This window comes from Anopheles stephensi, chromosome 3 (genome assembly GCF_013141755.1).
Source record: "Anopheles stephensi strain Indian chromosome 3, UCI_ANSTEP_V1.0, whole genome shotgun sequence".
Classification (NCBI taxonomy): Eukaryota; Metazoa; Arthropoda; class Insecta; order Diptera; family Culicidae; genus Anopheles; species Anopheles stephensi.
This window is the reverse complement of record NC_050203.1, coordinates 26921570-26940856: the sequence shown is the minus strand read 5'-3', so window position 1 is coordinate 26940856 and position 19287 is coordinate 26921570. Positions and strand designations below refer to the sequence as shown.

General features: G+C 43.3%; 1 protein-coding gene across 3 annotated transcripts in view; it reads right to left on the bottom strand.

The window, feature by feature from the left end:
- Positions 1-19287, bottom strand: part of LOC118511498 — a 100423-nt gene that overhangs the window by 45119 nt on the left and 36017 nt on the right. For all 3 annotated transcript variants that reach the window (XM_036054658.1, XM_036054657.1, XM_036054661.1), the window contains exon 4: positions 3159-3188. The gene's annotated coding sequence lies outside the window, so the exon portion shown is untranslated. The remainder of the gene's footprint in view (positions 1-3158; positions 3189-19287) is intronic.

Sequence of the window (19287 nt, the reverse complement as noted above, 5' to 3'; positions counted from 1 at the left end):
CCGGGGAGATGAGGCTTGGGATTCGTCGTGCGAATGATGAAGATTGGTGATGAGTTTGCAAAAAGGGCGATTAACAGCTTCACAGCTAGAGGTCGGCCGGTACCATTCCATTCCTCGAGGTCTGTGGGCCACAGTCGTTGGTCTGGTTTGCAATATGATGAATGATGGACAAGAATCATTCACTCGCGCTCCGTTCCGTTCGTAGGGTGCAAAGGGTGCCGTGCCGGTGATGGGCTGGGAAGACGAGCTCGAAACGGCACACAGCTAACACGACGACGAAGGTTAAGATTAAGACCTTCGGCTTCGGCTTTCTCATGGTGGGAGGTACGGAATCCAACAAGTAACCGGGGGTCTCGCACATTTCCAAAGGCTAAGAAGGTGTTACCGAGCTGCATTCGAATTAAATTAAGAAAGGCTAAGAATATGGCTGAGAGAGAGAAAGAAATCGGCGGGGAAAAAAACTAACAAAGGGTACGGAACCGCCGTACCGCCGCGTAACATATCGGAAAGCCGTTGTGAAGCCATGAATCAGCTGAGCAGCCCCGGAGGTTGGAATTTTCTTCACGCCCGTTTGGAATACAAATCGAATTCACCCCACAGCCCAAGAATGTGGCGCAAACCGAGGGTGAGGGAGCCAGGGAGCCAGGACACCGGGAGGCAGAGAAACACGGAAAGCAGAAAAAAACACCTTCGCTCGCACCTTCCTATTTTTACCCCTCCCCAGGTTGGGAAACCGTTCGGTTTTTGATTGATTGATTGATGCTTACCGATTTCTTCTAATAACATTTTACAAATACCTCCTCTCCCAGTCTTCTTCTCTCCCAACGCTGCTCCACGCCCGTCATTGCTGGCTTCCTTTTTCGAAGTCTCTGGCACGCTTTTCTTTTTGCGCAAGCAATCACAAAAGGTAGGCTTTCGGAACGGAACAAGCAAGAAATAACAACAACAAAAAAGGCTCGTTGGTTTGAGACAAACAAAACGGAGCTTCGGTTCGGTTCGGTTGGGATCGATGGATGCTGGTACAATTGAGTGCTGTTGAAAGAACACAAAGTGGGAGGACATTTGCAAGCGGGCCGCAATCGATACCACCTGGTTACCTCCGGAGTACACTTCGGAGTAGTATTAATTTCCGCACAATCTAGACGGCCAACGCGTGCATGGGAACAGCGGGCGGAAAAGAAAGAATGGCGCCGGTTGAGAGGTTTCTCCATTTCGCGAAATCAATAATATCGTCAAACAACAATCATCAGACTATGTTCAGGCATGTGTATTATGTTCAATTAACTGTTAATTCTTTATGATCCTTTTGTGTGTGTGTGTTTTGCATTTCGTGTCTTTGTTGGTGGCTTTTTTCCTCCTCTTTCAGCTGTTGATGATGTTTGACGCCTGTTTAGCATGTCTTTGATGGGGGTTTTGCGTGCACCTTTGGGCAGATCGGGAGCATTTTTAACATGATTAATGTGTGGTGATTGTCCGTAAGATATAGGATTTAATTTTAATTTATGGTTTTTGGGGAACAAATTATTTTGGAACAAATTTTTCACGTAAAATTCGTCTGTGATTTATGGTTAAGAAACGATTTATCAAAAAGAATTCTTATAAAAGCGTGCTTTTCTAGCTCTGTGACCCACTTTTACACTTTTCATTTTTAATCATCACTGGCATCGCAAACGTGACCTGTGTAATGCAATGCTGCCACACGTGCCGTACATGATTTGATACGCAATATTTAAATTCTTATTGCTCCACTAAGCCTACTGGCAACTGGCTGGCCTGCTCGCATTATGCTGATTGCACACGCATCACTCGCACGACCGATGTGTTTGATTGGACTGGGTAGAAGCCACAACGCAACAAAACAAAACCAAGAAAAAAAAGGTAACAATCAACCGTTCAATTTCATGCAAATCACCCATTTAATGCCACCTGAAACCTATCAACGTGTGCGCGATATTTTCTAACCACTCGGAATGGTTGTGGATCGTTTTGGGGTGTAAGGGGATTCCTTTTTCTCCTATTCTGGGGGATAACAAAGGGCTCAGCGTTGATAACTGTTGAGTGAAAAAGGTTGGGGTCGTATGTATTTTCTCCCAGCGACAAGCCAATAGGTTGGTGTTATGTGGTGGAATTCATGTGTCTTATGTGAAAGGAGGTTTTCAACAAGGCAGAACCCGGTATCAAATCCCATTTGGATCGTTTTCCCGTAGTAAAGACAAGGAAGGGTGTTAAAAAGTCTAGTAAGCCATTCAATGATCAACAACGAAATTCAAACCTAAAAGCCGACCTATCGAAACTAAGACAAAAAAGGAGTTCTTCTTCATATGTTTAAAATCCTTTTTTCTCTGCGCTAAAGTGAATACAAGTAAAAATTATTTGACCATCTCCTTCAAAAATTAGTTAAATTCTAGCAACTTTGTATTGGAAGTACCTAGAGCTTTCCAATATTTGAAAGAAGTACATCATTCGTGATAAACAAGCCAACATTTTGTCGCTCCTGGTTTAGGTTAAGCGGAGAGTTGAACCAAGCCTTGTTGCTCTTCTCTTGTTCATCTTTCATAGGCTACCGACAACACCTTTTATGTCACTTGTCTGCAGCGAGTTTATTTTTGAACAAAAGCAGCCAATACAAAGTCAAAGATTTTTATTGATAAGCTTTACGTCATTTGTATGTTATTAATTTATTTTTCAAGTTTTTTGTGGTATTCTGTAGCTCCGTTCCGTAGAGCCTTTCCGTTCCTCAAAGGAATAAAAAAATCTTTTGCATAAATATTTCCAATCATTTCTAAAATTATTTTCAATGTTTGTAATTGAAATTGAGAGTTGTAAAACCAACTATTGGAATGCCTGAATCTATTATTATGTCTATTTTTTTGTTTATTAAATGAATGGTCTTATTTAATGGCCAAATGTTTTGGTCTTATTTTCACTAGACTTGGGTAAACGTGACACTTGAGATAAACTTCTTAATATTAGTCAATCAATTGAATTTGAATGAATTTTGATAAGAATTATTAAGCTCATTTGATTAAAAATCGGTGCATATTTTCATGTTTACGCTTCCAATATATTATGTTATCCTATCTTTTGTCCGATAAATTCATAATTTTTAAATAAAATAGTTAGTTTATTTATTTTGTCTCTTTAGGTCATTTACTCACCGTTTCCAATTCAAAGAAAGGATTATCGATCTGCAATAGAAGAGAGAAAGTTTTGATTTAAATAATGTATCATTTCATTCTGATTGAATTTCCGTTAAAGATAATTGAGCTTAACATATTGCTAATGGAATGTAATTAAAAAAATGATAAAAAGTGTGATTTAAAAATAATTATTCTTCCTTTATCACATCGTTTCACAGTCAATACTTTGTGCGAGTGAATATTTTAATCTCACGCAGCTTGCTCACGTCAGCGCGGATAAGGGATACAAAATTACAAAATGTAGTGATACGACCGTGTGCATGCACGCGGCCATATGTAATGCTTATTCATGCAGACGTAGTCACGCATATAGATTGCAATTTGCATACATTTCACACATGTTGCACCGAGCGCAAATGATGACGGTTCCGTTTAGTGGTACGGAGAACTCGAGAGATGATGAACAAATTTTCATTTTTCTTCTCTCTGTTGTTATAATATTTCCCATCTATCGACGACGACACTAAACGCTATTTATGTTTTGCTCGTTGTATGACACGACGTTTCGCGATACTTTGACTTCGATCACCGAAGCACAATGGGGAGGAGGAATGTGTGATGCGTATTGAATATCAATGAAGTACCACAGTCGCATTAATAGGAACGAACCAAAAAAAAACGAGATGAATAAATATTGTTCATAAACTGTTATTAAATCCCGTGCCGGGGCGCGCTGACACTTGAAAGGAATTTTACCCCTGCCAAAGAGGAGAAAGTAGGACTCAGGTTTGCAGTTTTGTACTTTGCAGAGAAACACATAACACGACAAAGACACTGGCTGTCTGTTTGTATATCCGGCAGCAGGTGAGCAGGTTGTTTTGCAGTTAAGAAAAATTACACTCAACAACACGAACGCGAACAACGCGGTGCACTGTTTTTCCTTTCCGAATAACGTTTTTCTTGGAAGTGCAAGATGCCCTCGGAATAAGATTTCACACTTCCGTGCCCGTGCTCAGCGACCATAGAGCGAGTTTTCCGCGACGTTATGTGTGTAACTGACCGACCTAACTCATGCCCACCCCATCGCTAAACGGGCACACCACCTTTGGCCATTTCCACCCTCACCGTCACCACTTGCCCTCACGCTTCCTCGGATCCACAAGAGCAGGGCATAATAATGTTTGCATAACCGACCCTTTATGGTCATGCAAATCCGGAAGCAGCACGGTTGACTCCTTCGCCGAGAACTTAAGTGATTCTGCACCGTGAGTGCCGTGGCGGTCTCTCGAGTGGGCCAGACCACCACCACCACCTCTAACCGCCCATAAATTCCCCATTCGGCGACAGTTTACCTCCGCGTGCAAATGTGCGTGGCGGTTAATGAGCTGTAAATGGTTTTTGTTTCATGGCGCAAAGTCTCACGAGCTTCGCACGGGTTTAACGGCTCGGGAGGCTGTTTTGGGGTGCGCATGTAAAATGGCGCCTTCAACCAACCAAAAGCCTCCGCCGTTGCTTGCTTTCCCTCCGAGCCAGCGTGTATGGCAGCTCGGCTGCCTAGATCAGTCAGTAAATGCGGTAAGTGCAGTACAGGCAGCGTTTGACACGCACACAACAGCTTCTTTATCGGGGGGGGGGGGGGGGAGCCTCAGTGATTTGTTGTTGGCTTGGCCACAAGAGGTTAGCGAGAATAACTTGATGCGCGTTAAAAGGCACATTTGAAAGGCGCACAGGCTTGTTGCCGGGACTCTTGGCTTCCGGTGGTTCACGTTGATGGATGGCAAACGGGACAAACTCATGTGCTCAGATGATTTACATGTGACACCTCCCCATGGGAGTTGGGACGGGCTGGTTCTGACGTTTTCCTCGCTGTTTTGTTGGAGGTAGTTTGAGTGCTTATGCGATTGCAGTTGCTGTATTTATTGTTCTCTCTCACTTGATTATGTTCCTCATGTGTTTGCTCTAGTGCAGGGGCACTTGTCTTTTGATCGAAATTCAAGCATTGTGCTTTAAATGGAGCACGCGAAAAGCAACTTCACTGTTTTTGAAGTGTCTTTAAAAGCGTTCATTTGAGAATATATAAACAACGAACACACATCTCGGCTTTCCGGTCGCTCAGATTTTCAGCATGGTTAGTTCGAGTCATTTGCTTAATCAGGCTCTTGCCAGCTTTAATGTACAAGGTTTAATGACTACATATGCTATAAATTGAACAGACAGTGGAAAAGAATAAATTGAGACATCCTCAGGTAAGGAACAATACTTAGCTTACATTATTTCATTATAAATTCATTATCATTATTTCAAAAATTATAAAGATTCAAATTCCTTTGAATTGATTGAATTAGTAAGGATATCCATATTGCTGTGCCCTCCAACTCAACAAAAAAAAGTTACAGCAAGTCAATCGATTTCGAACTCTGTTCTTATCAGAAAATTATTCAAAAAACAACTTGTTGTATCAAAAAGAGAGCTTGAACAAGAAAATTTCAACAGCCAATAAAACAAATGATTCACTCATGAAAATCGTTACGAAAAACGTGAAACCGACTGCACATGCACCACCACTCAACCGATAACATGATTTTATCTGACCAAAAACAAACACAAAAAACAATCACTTCCTGTCCAGATGGTCGCACTTTATCGCCTACATCGCCCCCCTTGCATAGTGCCTGTTGATATCTATTACGCTTTGTTTTCCAACCGACCCCCAACGGCCGGAAGAAACTTGTTGCCGGCGGTACGACGCACCACGACGTACGCAAATCACTCGCCCCTTTGCTGTTCGCGAGCGAAAAACGATCACGACGAAAGCCCATTCGGTGGTAAATATTTGTGTGCGCAATTCTCGTGCTTTACTAGTGGCTTATCATCAAACACTCACACTTTTCAATTGCAGCAGCAGCGACCGGTTGCGTCATTGTGCGCTCGTGCAACTGTATGTGTGTGTGTGTCTGTGCTGGTTAAGTGGGTTTCGCTCGCGGAGTAAAAACCCGTGGAAAATGGGTTCTACCATACCTGGGTGTGTTTGGTTTTGTTTGGCAGCCAACCTTCTCCACGACCGCGCTATCGATGACCGTGCTGATAAGGCACGAATGATAGGCCACTTCCACGATATTGGAGAGCTTACAACGATGAACATGTGTAACGAGCCGTATGTAAATAGGGAGGGGGGGGGACGGGGATGAGTTTTCCCCCAGCTGCTAGACAGCCAGCTCAATGGAATGTATAATCGAAGTTCTCATTTACAAATCCAGCCGATTTCGTTCGCACATTATCACTAGACGAAGCTGTATCCGGCGAAAGTAAAGGGAATTCCAAACATCCGTCGGTGGGTTTTACAACGTATGTGCTTCAAGACAGCTTGACACATCAGCGAGTTGACATGGAAAGCCGCACCTTCCCCTGACGGACTCCCCCGACACATCGGAACACAGATCTTTATCGATGGCCATAACGCACGTCAGCGTGTTAGCGTGTGGCTGTTGTTCGCGGGAATAAAACCATCATCTCCGGCAACCAAAAGGGCACGCGTTAGGCCTGACCGGGATCTGCCCAGATTAGGCGAGATGGATGGAGTGAAACAACCTCCAGACAGCTGTGTGAACAAGATTACCGTCGGAACACACACAACCTCAGCCCGCTCACATGTCCCGATTGGAAGGTGATGAAAGTCATCCATCCATCCAACCCTTGGCGTCCTATCTTGTGGCACGCCCGTGTCTGCACACGCCCGTTTCTCACGATAAAAAAAACCTTCTCACTCACGTGTTTATGGCGCAATAACTTAGGAGTCTGCTAACAAGTCAAAGAGGGTCCCGCTCGGTACCGGTGCGTAAGATGGCTCGCAATCGGGAACTTTTCTTTCCGGAATCCGTTGGACCACAGGTAGATGGGAGTGCGCAATAAAAATCAACCGATTTCGAGTGGAACGAAATGGTACGGCTTCCAGGCGGCCGTAGTTCGTTGTAAGCTGATTATGGGGCGCCCTTTAAGGAGGCGAGCCTGTTCGAACGACTGATATGATGCTGGCATCTTCAGTACACACGCACGGTATGTTGCGAAAGGGTGGCCAAGGTGCGATTTGGGTGAGTCTTTGACATTGATGTAAGCTTACGACCGGAGCCAGAGCAATCGCTGATACCGAGCCACTGGTGTGGTATTTGAAGGAATAAAAATCCGAAAATTTACTTACAACTAAATTACAAAAAAAAGACTACTAAAATATTTTAAAATTATTAAAAAGTATACTAAATACATCTGAGTTTGCAGACAGGCAGACAGGATTGATCAAAATCTGATTTCGATTTCTTGTAGCTATTTTCAGATACTTTTCTTATTTCTAAATGAGAGCAAAAAGCTTTGCAGGTACTCTTTGCACATTTTTGATTGAGAGAACAACTGTTTAAACACGTGGCAACAACTACAACTGGTCTAAATAATACCATGTTTAGAAAAATGAATTATTAAGTCCCGATGCTAATTAAAGTATATGAGTTGGAGTGATTATGACTATGCAAAAGGTGGGTGATGTACATGTACTATAATAGAATTGTGTTTGTCACAGTCATCTAGATAAATTGAAAATGCAAACATAATTGGAAAAAACTCGTTAAAAATCATATGAATGTGTTCGGAGTATCTTATTCATTGGCAATGGTGTTTTTATTTTTGCTGCGGAAAACCCACACTGGAATTAATTTTTGTGCAGCACATTGTTGCACGCATTTTACCATTACATTTCAGATTTTAAGCTTATAAATAAAATAAAAAATCAAACACATTTTTGTCCTGGGATATGTGGGATGGGATTTGCGAACTTGTAATCGTCAACACATGCGGTGTTGACAATACGGCGTCATGCCGTAATACTGGAATTATAAATAAATAAATAAATTTTTGTCCTGTGATATGTTCGAATCTTCTCACTGTCCGTGAAGTTAATTTAGACTTTTTTCTTTCCCTGCCGTTGATAAAAGATGAAGAAGGATCGTCTTGGTATCGTTCAGAATGCTATCTCTACTAGGTGCTTCTCTCGCGGTTCTCCCCCTCTCCCTCCTCCCAAAACCAGCCGGCCTGCCCTACACTAGCATGATCGAGCGCGAGTTTACCTGTGCTGAGCGGTGCATCAGCTTCGCCGAACATTCACATTAACTGCTTAATATAGGTCAGTAAGTTAATGTAGCAAAAGCAACCGGAATAAGGTGGAAGGACTCACCCTACATCATTCCCCCCACCCCTTTCATCCCCCCAACCCCCAAACCTTCCTCGTATTCTTCATTGCATCGGAAAATTCCTAATCCCGTTCCCCGGGGGCGAAAGCACAAACAGCAGGAACAAAAATGAGATCATATTAGTAGCAGTGTGCCCCATTACTGTTGCTGCCGTGACCGTGAATCGCTGTCGCTTAATCTTGTCCATTATGCGGTGGGGGCACGTGAATGATACAGAATCCCGATTCCGCGGTTCGAAACAAAAACGAGGGGAGCGCTTTTGGGTGGGTGCATGGTCGTGCATGGAAAAATGTGATCCACCGGGAGGGCGAGAAAACTAATAGGTGGCAATTTGTTTCATAAATCGAGGTGCGGTTTTTTGCCCCCCCCCCCCCCCTCATTCCTCCTCCTTTTCAGGGAGGGTGAAAAGGGGGAAGGATAGGTGGGGTTGGGCACGAAAACCAAAAAAAAAACACACCGCACGATCATAACATCTTCCTTACTTGCTTCACCTTGCTCCACGCCAGATTTCACCAAAGCGAGACAGTGAGGCTCACGTTTTGTGTGGTCAGTCCGGTCCGGTGTGGTTTCGGACTGGAATTTCGAACCGGAATGGAATGTACGCGTAAACACTCACACACACACACACACTTCCATCAAAAACGTGTGAAGCCCTTTAACGATGGTAGTGTTGCGTTTTTTGCACCGCAATGACATTTATTTGTGCCCTTTTCCTCAAGACGGTTTCGCTCTCTCTCTCTCTCTCTTTCCGAATGGACCCAACCAGCTACAAGAGGGATGTTATCGATAGCGCTGTGTATTTGGTGCAGATTTGCAGAAATAAATCATTCCTTCTTGGTGGGGGTGGATGGTGGGACAGACGCGAGGCAAGATTGATGATGGTTCGGGGTAGGGCGAAGGCGACTTTGGGATTGTCTTTCAAAAAGGTCGCCTTTTTTGTCTTACAGTGGAGTAAAGGATCAATAAGTGAGACATAGTAATACGGGTGATAGTCTCAACGGAGCAGGATTGATTTCTTTGGAGAGAGTAAATAATATTAGGTTGATAAATATGATTACGTTGTTAACTTAAAATCGTATCCCATTTGTAATTTCAACCGAAAAGTCTGTTCATTATTGTCCGCTTGTTCTACTTTCTTGCCGGGGGCTAAATAAAGGGCTCTAAAGAGTCATGTATTTCCTTTTTTTCTCCGTCATGTTGCCAGTTGACATACATTTCTTTGGCTATAATCATTTAACCGGTTCAGTGGCAAGGCGTGAAGTAATCATTTTTAGCAGTCCCCGAATGCCACCATAATTACAGCCTTACACTTTGTACCCTTAATATCACCTTTCGGGTGATGGAAGGGAGCTTTAGTTTTGGGGAAAAATTATAGCTACTTTTCCACTTTACGCCCGAAACTCGTTTTTGAACGCAAGTTTTTCACTTTAAAATGTGTTTTTTTTTTTAACAATTATTGTGAAGAAAGAGGGGTAGTTTTTCGAACAAGGTGAAAGCAGTATTACGTTTTCCACAAGAAAAAACCCCTCAACCGGACTTTCACATCTACTTCCAACTGTGACAGAGACCAAACGATTGCAACGACGTTTCATCACACGCAATCACCTTTAATTTGTTCAATTATTCGCCGCACAATCCACAACGGCTGACAAGCCCGTGGTTCGGGGGATTTAATATTAGTTACAATAAATGCTCCATCCAATGCTCAGAGTGCATGAAATTGAATCCACACGAATGCGAAATTGAGTGACGCGAGATAAAGTGAGGTTGGAATAAAATCGACCCTTTCTATGGGAGATTCAATCTGCCGGCCGTTTTGAATCCTGTAAATTGAAATATTTACTTTCGAAACATTTATTTGTACGTACACAACCCGTATCGGAAAACTAGGACTGAAATTGGAAGTTTTCCCCCCCACCGAAGTGTTGATGGGACTTTTAGATAAACATTCGCTTCCTTTTTTCTCCCCCAACTGGCAATCGCTATTCAGCGCAAGTTCGGTACGGCACACAAAGGTTCGCACTCACCCGGTCCACAGTTTTTGACGGTATCACAAAAAGAAAGCACAGTTTCATGACAACGTTAAATAAAGTATACATTCAAGACATCGCGCGCGCGGTATCACGTTGGCGCTGGTTTGATGATTTTACCTTTTCTGCCGTTGCCCTGGAAGACGAAAAAAAAAAAACACGTAAAGGCGCTCACCGTGCTTGAAAAATGGAAAAATTGTCCTCAAAATCCACCCACCGTACAGTGGTGGTGCCGGCGGGTGGTGCACGCGGGACCATTGACCATCGGGCGGACAAGAAAGAAATGCACCCTCCCAAAAGAAGCATGCGAGACAGTGAAGAAGCCGGACAAAACAAAACAAAAAAAAAGCTACGGAAAAGTAACGAGAGACACGCGAAATAATACAGTGCTACCGTTTCGTCGTTTTCTGGGTAAGACTGTGGGTTTTTTTTTCGGATATGACAATGAAAAGTGAAATCGGTTCAATGGACGATCGGGCTACATAATAATGTTGGGGCAAAATAAACGCATCCACTCCTGGGTGAAAAACGGAATGAAAACAAAGCCACGAACGAAACATAACGCCTCTCGGTACCAGCATAAGGAGACAAAGAAAGTAAGTCAAGCAGAGAGACGATTGCAATGCGAGCTGCTGCTGTCGGCGGTGAAGCGATGCGATCAATGCATGATGATCTTGATGGCGATAAGGGAGTGAAGGTGGGCTGGAGAAGGTGTTTTCATACTTGGTAATTAATTAAAATAAATTAATATGATTTTCAAATTTGTAAATTTGGGAAAGACGAGAAAATAATTTTAAATTAAACTTTATAAGTAATTTATAAACGAAATTATGCTATAGAAGTGATTTTTTGTTTAAACAGCCCAAAACGATCTGCGAGTAATAAATTGAAATGGCTGCTTTAAGCAGCATTTAGCTTTTCAATAAAATTTGTGATTCCACGACATAGAGCTTAGCACACCTTGATCATCGTATAGAGTCTAATTGGTAATGGATATCTTCCTGGTTGCACATTACTGACAGATGTCAGACATTCGATTTCAGAAGGCCTAATAAGTTTTGCTTGGCTTATCGACCTGCTAGGTCATGCCAGCCATCTTAATGGCTTACTATACTTATTGATACTACGTAGACGGATAGTCAGTCCTTCTAGGGACAACATTGCGGATCAAAATATTATATAACAATCTTATAACTAATATAGAGCCACTGCATTGTGATTCATAGGTGAAGGATGTAGTTAAAGTTTTGACGGCGGAGTTCTCAGAATTTTTAATCAAACAGTCGTGTCTCAATTTTTTTTTCATCAAAGATTCTAAGTTCAATCTTAAAACAGATAGTTGCTGCAGTTATCGCTTAGGTAATTCTAGCAATATGAATATAAAGAGCAATCATGCCCTTGGGAAGACTTTGGAGATGCATCTCTAAGAGATTCTCCGGCATCCCTACGTCGCAATCTTTTGAATCTTCCATCTGAGAAAGATTTCAAAATTTCAGATTGTTATTTACTAGTTGCTTGCAATCAATCTATCAATTATCCCATCAACAGCTAAAGAAGAAGGCAAATGGCTTGGTTGCTTTGAGATAAAATAAGGGTGGATTTAAGAATATATTTTCGGAAAAATGGAAAAATTCACATTCAATCACATCGAATTTATTAAAGTTATCAAAATCGCTGCAATTTGATTAATAATTCTCCGTCCAATGACGAAGCAAGGCGATGGCTCCAGTGCTCACACAGTGAGTTAACCATACTCCATGATATTTCGGAATCATAACAGTTTACAATAAAAAGCAGAAGCTTTTTTTGCCATCATAAAATTCCTTGATAAGATAACACATCTCATGTGCCTCATTTTCCATCCTAAATAGGTAAAAATAACACTCGCTTAATCCCTCATCATGAATCGCTTCTAGGCTAAGACTTAAACGTCACGGTACGGTAATAACCATAACAACAAATCACTCCCTGATCCTAAGCGCTGCTCACACCTCTTAATGGACGCTGCACTACCGCTCGGTTTATGATAATGAGCACCAAATCGCCGCACCCATTCGTAAAGAGATTTTTCCCGATTGATTTCTCGCTCGCTCGCTCGCGATTTATGGGTGCGGCATGGGTCAGTGCGCCGCAAAAAGGAGACACTTTCGATCGAAGATTGTCGCGCTGGTCGTGGGTGTGCTTACTTTCGTTTGTTGTCGCCCGCGTGCTTACTTTGCATAATGTTCACCACCACTTCCAGGCCACTCCAGTGATCTTGCGCCTCACGAAGTTAATGATTCGGCTCCTCAAACTCCCCTATATCTCTCTCTACCCGGGTCCGATTGTGTCAAACGGATTTTCGCGCCCACACGATAGATAGTTGATTAATGCCGGGACGGCACAGTGAAAGGGATGTCTTGCTTTGCTCACCACCTTGCCCTGTTGCTTTCTTTCCGAGCTGACTAACGATAACATAATTGGGTGCCATTATCGATAGGATCGTTCGGCGCAGGATCCGCTCGGCGGGCTGCGAAAGCATGCGGGCGGTTTTCGTTGAAAAGTGTGTTATTAACGTGTCAAATTTAAACACATCGCATCGGTTGCGGCCACCGCTCGGTGCGCTATTAATGGCGCGTAAGATAATGGTTGGAACGTTATGAATGGGGCATTGGCTTATGTTTGCCCCGTTTCGTTTGATTCGTGTGAACTGATGGTACTGATAATAGTGACACCATGTGCGTGGCGTCGTTCGACGATGGTCTAGAAGAATGGTAGAAGGAAATCGAGATCCAATTAAAGCAATTAGAAGACTTAGAAGTCTTTCACTTTTCTTAACGATGCTTCACCGCTCATTTGCGAGTGAGTTTGGAGTGCTGGTACTTATAATATCTGGAGATTAGATCTCGAAAATAGAGATGCTATGGAGCGTAGGCAGATCGGCTTTGCTTTTGCCGATGTTAATAAGATTACTGGTATTTTTGGTTTTATTTTGTATTTTCTCAACAACTTGAAAAAATCTATTTGAACATCGTAAGTACATCGTGTCAGTAGGGCGGTAAGTGAAATCAACCTACCGAATACTGTACTTCTTGGTAAACTGAACTCCAGAAAAAATAAAAGCACTTCTGATTCCGAGACAAAGATAGATGAACACCGTTGCATCGGTGTCCGAAGAGCACCTACTTTTTGTTTTCTTCTATCCCCAATCGCACCACAGCTCATCAGCAGTACACCGAGCCCTTGCACCGAAGAAAAGCACCGTCCTGCCCTAACGCCGTTGACCCCTTTTGACCGTTATCTAAATGCATCATCGCACGTACCGAAAGCGCCACCAGCAAGCGCAAACACAATAAAAAGCACCGCTTGAATGGCGCTTGGCCACGGCGAAGAATGAAGCTAAGGGTGCCGATTGATTAATGACTTCAATTCCCACCGGATTGATATCTAGCAAGGGGCCAGCAGCCCTAGCCGGCACTGGTCGGTTGTACGTGTTGGTGTAAGTCGCAGTTAGCACCAAACGGCGGTGGGCAGGAAAAGCAATCGCAACGGCGTATGTCGCCTGCACCCTTGTTGGATCCTGATGGGTCGGCTATCTTGCATCGGTTTCATCAGAAGCTGTTGGCGAGATCACGGAGGTCGTCGGGAAAAGATCGGATCGTATCATTGTGTGTTTGGGGTGTGTGGGATCTTTCGGAAAAGTTCAGACACCTTACGGGTGTGAGGATCTGCGCGGATTGATCTTTATTCTTGCAGCTGTGAATGGGTCGACAGTGGTAAGGAAGATGTAGTGGGAAAGATATCTTGCTCGGAGGGTAAGATCATCGTTAAGCGCTGGCGTTAAGGTTTGTAAGGGATAAATGTCAAATTGTCCGTGGACGTTCGGTTGATGGATCGGAGGTGCAGTTGATAAACGAGCATTTGAATGGTGTGAGTACGTGCTTGCGTTGTGATTGATATAAAAGGTATTACAATCTTATTGGATTGTTTGATCATGCGATGGGATGATTGATTTAGATAGATCGGAGATGTATCCGTGTGAGAGAATACAGCTTTTAGTTCTCCAAGGTCGATAAGTGCAAAGAACCTAATGGAGATATTTATTTATTCTAAATCGGTCGTTTCTATATGAATAATATTAGCTGCACTTTAATGACCTGGGAAAAAGGAACTATTGTGAGCCAGCGCTTGAGAGAAGTTCAAAAATTAAGTTCAGAAGAAGTAACAATTTTTTTCTGTTCAAAATCAGAACTATTATTATTACAGTTGAAGGTGGATTCCTTCCTGATCGTGCATTTATAATCAATTTTAAACATAATTGAGAATAATCTATAAGAATCGATGCTTCAAAGCGCAACGTTTCTCAGGATTTCTCAGACCATTCTTATACTAAGGATCAATGTTGCACTTGCCTTATTCTCAATATAATGTAAAGACATTATGGAAAGAATTTTCAATCAATCAGATCTATCATCCAAATTATATCAATGATAGGTCTATAATCCAAATCAACTTCATGATCAGATATCCATCCTTTGATTCTTCAGATTTGATGCAAAAATTGATATCTGATGTATTTTCATTGAAGTCATGCTGTGTAGAGCCATACGAGATTATTGGAATTATTAGTCTTACTAGGGTAGCTATTGGCTCTAAAAGTCTCTGATGACAATATTTTTGACGGAGGAGAGCTTCGAGATAAAAACTTCATGTTATTGTACATCCATTCTGTTACAACATGTTATTTAGCTTGTCTGCAGAGATTAAGCCCTCATAGAGAATGATCTAAGGGTCTTTCATATGGCCAAGATTTATGGTCACTAGTTGCCGGTCCTCAAATAATTTTAAGAGGTAGTAGGGCATTGTGTTCCACTCTCATGCCAGTGAAGTAATATAGGAAGGTCCAGTAAGCTGGATTCCATAGGCGTACCAAGAGATCACTTCTCAGAGAAGAGGTCTTTCAAATAGAACAGCCATCCTTCTAGAGATCGTTGACGAGAGCAAGAATTTATTCCGTCTTCAGAGTCCTCAGAATCTCATTACAAATTAGCTCATCGTTCCGTAAAATGTTAATTGGCGGTACCTGTATAAATATCAAGCAAAGGCCAAAAAATCGAACGCTGACTTTACTGCCACATTTATCCTTTTCCACAGAAAAGCCTCCAAGGTAGCAAGGATGCTAAAACTGGAAGTTTGTTTTACCGCTGTTAAAAAATCAGTTAATTAAGCTGTTGCGTTCTTGCTACCAGATGCTTGTTACGAATTTCCCCAAGCACGCTTATGCTCGGTCATCTGACCTGACCGAACCAAAAAATAAATAACCCCTACTCTCCAGCTTTCCTTCCGTTCTGCACTAGACAGTTTCGGCTTGTTGGATTTATCCTTCCAAGAAGTCCAGCATAGAAATTCTTTTTTTGTGTGTGTGTGTGTGCATTTGTCTGGTTATGTATTCCATTCAGCTCCCCAAGCGTATACAGAGCGTCCGGTTCAGTCAAAGGGCTGGGCTAGCACAAACTAATCAACCATCCGAATGCAGAAATCAAATCAGCAAAGCAAAACGCAACAATCCTTCTTCCCCGTCCTTCCCATGTCTCGTCCGTCCCCGGCAGGCCATAGCAGCCGAAACCCGGGTTTGAAACAAACCAGACGGATTCCGTTTTCGGTCGGCTCTTCCACTGAAAAGTCATCCAAATGTATGCCCGTTTTTTATCCACAGCCTCACCCTTGAGCAGCATCTCGCCGCCGACTATAAGAAGAGGTACATTGTAGCGCAAGTTGTGTGTGTGTGTGAAGTGGTGGAACGTGCCTTTTGACGGGTCGTCGCTTTGTGTCATCCCGTGCGCCCCGAGAGCGCTGAAAGTGACTCTCCAGTGCTCGAGTATTATGCAAATAGCTTAACATGAATAACATGCAGCTCATGAAAAGAAGTTCTTTTCATTAAAGTGCAGGTATGTCGCCATTATAGCGAAGCGGTGTAAAAACAGAAAAGAACAGTCGGTTGAGGTGGCTGTTGTGTGTGCCCCCCCTCACGAGTGCGTTGTTGCACATGTAAGGATGAGCGAAAACTTCAGACGAAACGTTTCTAAGTTTGACCACCAAGCGAAAGGGGGCCTGCTCAAAAGCGTAATCGAAAAGCAGGAAAGCAATTTTAAAGTTTATTATGTCATCCCTTTGCATCTTGCGGCGCGATTGGCAAAAAGGTAAAGGTTCTAGCGGGGTTTCCACAAAATAATGTATAGAAAAAGTTCATAAAAGTTGTCACAGTTTTAATGGGATTCCGGACACAACTGTTTCGCATTCGCAAAGACCTTATCGGCGTGAGAAGTTTTCAAATAAACATGAATAATAATCGGTTGGTTATTGCGTGGCACGATGACGATGCTCGAGGTGATGAACACTAAACGCTGTTCGATGCGCTGGGTTATCTGATTTTACTTCGGAAACAACATTATCGCCTCTCTGGAGGTTGGCTTCGATTGAAAAAGTCGGTTTGATATGGGGGGGCCCATATTTTTCCTTCCGATGAGTGAGCGATGTGATACGAGCCACAGAGACCGAGGGGAACGATACACTTAATTGATGGGGGAATTGGGTGAGGGTTTGTACTTAATAAGCTTGATTAGTTTGTCACAATTTGATTAACCTCATGTTGGCTTTGTTTCGGTTTTGCTTGTGGGACATGAGCGAGTACGTGTCAAATGCCACATGTGAGGTTTAATTAATTAAAGCAGTAAAAAACGGACTCAAAATGGTTGATGCCGTGACTAGGATAATAATAAAAAATCCACTACGTGAATGATTTTTAAAGATTTTTTTTATTGTTTTTTAGCTCATGGCATGAAAATCCTTGTCCTTTATTTTGTAAAAATTCTTTTCAACACAAAACTGTTCTAACATGTTATTAAATCGCATTATAAACTATAGAAAATTGCACCTTCATCTGCTCCACTTCCCATTGTTAAGCTCTCGGCACACACCTGTAGCACAAACCAAAAAAATCCCCAACGAAGCACTCGAAAGCTCTGGGCGGAAAGGGCGGAAAATCACACCACACCAAGATGATAAAGTACCGAACGCCCGAGTCAGGTTGTTGAGTCGCTGGTCCGGCACGACGTTGGCCGGGGTCCGGCATATTTCATCCCCTGCTTTGCGGTCACCTCCGACAGCCTCCACCAGCACTGACCATCATTTGCACTGTAATTGAGCTAAAGTACACCAGTACACCGCCGACTGGGTACGCCGAGGCTGCAACACACCGCCGTCAGCAGCTCCTTTCGCCGTCACCGGCCCAGCAAACGACAAGCGACAACTTGTTCCCACATAATTTTTAATCAAATTCGTTGGGGCATATTTCATTGCGCCGAGTGAAAGAGTTGACCGGGACTGGCGAGGCAGTTCGAGCCAATTTAGCGATGTTCTCCTGCAGTGAACCTTCCCTGACTTGGGAATGATTTGGGAAGTTTTCTTAGAAAAGCGTGTCTACATGGGTGTGTTTTTCCTGGCGAGAGACAGAGAGAGAGAGAGAGCCAAAGGAATTGCTGAGGTGTGGAGCAGTATTATCGTATTGCAAGTGGATGCCTGTGTGGTTGGCCTGTCCACTCTTTCTCTCTCTCCCTCTCTCGGTCATCTGTTTGCCGGGTGAAAACTTTCTCTGTGAAGTAAGAGATCACTGCCTCACTGGAAGTTGAGGATGAGGGTGCCTCCCTTGCACACGAATGGAACGGACGGAAGGAAAGACATTTTGCACATCGCGCAGTAATGATGAACCGACATGGTAATTTTATCGGTCGGTTGGGAAACCCGACCTGCCTGCCGCTTCATCATAGTCTTGCCCTGCTCCCGGTGCGATTTTCCGAATCGTGCGAACAGATGACGGTTGACCGAAATTAGGTTAACTTCGTGCAGAAAGCTGAAAGGCGAAACCCACCCCAGTCCGAGTCCTTTAATCAATTACAATCAAGCTGGATCGCGCAAGGCTGGGTATCAGGTAGATCGGTGGCCGTGTGGGGTTGCAAGATCATCTCGAACTCCGGTGCTTTTGATGCTAGGCGGCTAGGATAACAACTCCGCCAGGCTCGACAATTCGGCCAGTGGGTTAATGCAGCAGATTAGTTTAAAGCGCGACGAGAGGTGTCGGTTGATGTTGAGTTTAATAACTCATTTGTACGTCGCTTTTATGGCTCGTGGTGCCCGATGCTACGAGATAGGCATCGTAACTGAGCTCTTTTATGGCAGTCGGCAGGGGGGGTCACACATTGTAATTACACCCTTGGTCGGCATGTGTGTGATTCCATCTATCACACATGACGGTATGAATGAAGTTATAAAATGGCGACTGTGAATTGCGAAATTCACTGAAGAAAGGCGATGACATGTGTGATTCGGCGAAATTGTGGCGAAGGTCTTGACCCTCACATTTTTTGCTTTGGACACACCCACCAATGGAACCGATTTCGGCTCAATGAAATGCGCAATTGTTTGCAGCACACATTTCTTCTCCATCGCGCACAATTGTGCACAATAAAGTAATTACTGATGTTGTGTGTTGTTTTGTTTCTACCTTCCTAATGGCGGATAGATTGCAGCCATTTTCGGCAGATTGCAGAACGCAAGGTGTTTCACAACAAACGTCCCCCACAATCACACTCACACACACCTAGGAGCAGCAGCGATGATGATGATTGGTGAGCATGACGCACACTGTAAAATGGTAACAATGGCAGTAAAGCCTTCATCATCCACTCTACGCTCGCACACTCCGATATAAACGGTAACAATAGAAATAAAGCAATCGGACCAAATTGCTCGTCTCACCATTATTTCATCATTTAATGTACTGTCTAAAGGCACTGTTCGTCAGGCCTGCCCTGCCTGCCTGCCAGATGTTTGCAATTTGGAGAATAG